The sequence below is a fragment of the Mus musculus genome, chromosome 8 (assembly GCF_000001635.26).
Source record: "Mus musculus strain C57BL/6J chromosome 8, GRCm38.p6 C57BL/6J".
NCBI classification, from domain to species: Eukaryota; Metazoa; Chordata; class Mammalia; order Rodentia; family Muridae; genus Mus; species Mus musculus.
In genome coordinates, this window is record NC_000074.6 from 113,064,746 (window position 1) to 113,067,261 (window position 2,516).

Genomic DNA, 2,516 nt, shown 5'->3' on the forward strand with positions numbered 1-2,516 from the left:
GTATTGCCCCCTTTCCCACCAATGACTTCACTTAGGGATCTTTTTTTGTTACTCTCTACCCTTTTCTCTCTTTTCTAGGGTTAGGGGGTTGAAAGGGAAGAGGAAGGGGGTGTTGAAAGGTGAAAGAAGGAAGAACCCACAGATTAGCCAAAAGACAAGCTACAGGATACAAATAGTGAGGACACTTCAAAGTCAAGAAGAGTCTGTAGTCAAAAAGATGCTGACCTTGTGTGTCAATAACTTAGTGTGTGTGTGGTTTGATCAGTATTTTGAAGTGAAGACCAGCGGGGACATTCAACATTAATTTTTAGGTGTCTGAAGACTAATTGCAGCCATGGAATGCTCAAAGAAACATATTTCCTCTTTAGAGGTCATGCTGACAAGGGGCACTTCATAAATAATACAAATGCCATGAGAATTGTGAGGCTGGAGGCAGAATTGGCTTCATTTTTGCATTAAGACCTGGAAAAAAAATGAAAGCAAGAAAAGACCAACTAGTCATCAAAAACATTTTATAAATGCTCATTACAAAAAGGAGAGGAAAGCTGTGCAAATTGAGATGATATGTTCACCTCAAATCACAGAGCCCAAACCCAACCCTGTTGTTATGAATCTTTTATCAAATGGGACAAATATTGAACAGCTGGGGATTACTGCATGCTGCTGCTAAGAATGAAACCCTATGATTTTTTTCAGCCTTCTCCCCCCCACAGACAAAACCATCTGTCACTTTATTCAACAACAACAACAAAAAAAATGGAATAGTATGGGCAACGGTAGCCTCTGACTGAACAATAAATAACTGTGCAGAATGTAAAGGCTACAACCATGATTTAAACACCATTATTATATGGCCCATAGTGACATCAGCAAGGATGGAATTGTTGAGGGCATTAAAGTGAAATCCCATTCTGAGTGGAATAAGAGGGCTGGAATGGGTGGAGGAGGAGCTGGCAAAGTCCCAATAGCAAACGAGCTATTGGCCACTGATGGCTGCTAGGAAGGAGACAAAGAACCTGACATCCTTTCTGGGCTTTCATGGGACTGCATTCATATGGCACATGGACCTACATGCAGGCACAACAGCCATATGCAAATAGTAAAAACAAATGATTATATTTAAAAAAAGAAAAGAAACCCACTGATTGCTCTTTCAGAGAATCTGGATTATATTCCTAGCACCTACATGGTAGCTAACAACCATCCATAATTCTTGTTCCATGGAATCCAGTGCTCTCTTCTGGCCTCTGCAGACACAAACTATGCACATGTTACACAAATACACAGTGCATACATTGTCAAACACCCATGCATTTAAAATAAACATGGTCACATAGGAATATTTATTATCAGAAGTAACCAACAAGGTGGCTGCTTTTTCTAGTCCAGTGTTGTTTCTTGCACCATGGGCTATAATTTGAGTTTGCATGTTTTTTGCATGTCTAGGACTCCACAACCGCAAACAGTAATGAGTATCCCACTGTATTTAAGGCATTTAAATATATCTCAGGAAAAAAAAATCCCTGGATACCTAAATCAACTGTCTCTCCAGGCACTCTGAACCAGAGCCAATTTACTGTCCTTTCCACATGGGTGAGCCAACCGATTTTGTAAAGCCTTTTTTGTAAAATCGGTCAAGTAAAACTTATTCCCTAAAATTTACTTTCTAATGAGTTGTTAGGGCATCACGGGTTGCTTTTAACAGGCAGTTTGCAAAAAAAGAGACTCAAGAAAGGGGAATGTATGCTCTTCTTGTAACACTGTGTTAATAATCCCGAATGGAATGGTAAGCTAGTCCTTGTGTAGAGGAAAGTATTGCAGCAAGAATGTTCACCTAAGCTTCAGCTATTGCTGGGACAGTGGTACATTAGGTGGCCAGAAGACAGTACCTTTTGGAATCCACAGTGGCCACCGACAGTCCCAGTATTTGCTGAGGGGGAGAAGGTAGAAGGACACCCTGTACCTGAGCAGTGACTCACAGCAACAGGATAGGGCAAAAGACCAAGATCTGTCCAAAGCTTGTGGTTAGAGAAGTTGACCCTGGCTCTCAGACTTGGCTCTTCATGGTCCCGGGCGACTATTCATTCAATATAAATGAATGTATTAGTTATCCCTACATTTATTATTCATGCAGCTTTAGTGGAATTAGGGATGAAAAGCCTCAGGCCATCAGAGCCTCAGCAGCTTTGGAGCTCCAGCCACAGCTGAGAAGCATTAATGGTTGGTCCTGATCATTCTTGATGACCCTCAAGGGTAAACCCTTTCAGCATTTGATACATTTCCTTCGTTACTCACCATGATGTGATCAAATCCATCACTACTACTCTTCTGGCAAAGGTCTGTTACTCTTGTTAAATAGTAGGTTGACATTGGAAATGTGTCTTGACCTGTTCCATAATGGTCTCAAGCCTCCTTCACGGAAGAGACAGAAAGATATAATGAGTAGCACTTGTGGCTTCCTCCTCCTCCTCCTCCTTTGCCTGAGGGTACCCTGAGCAAGTGTGCTTTTCCTCAGC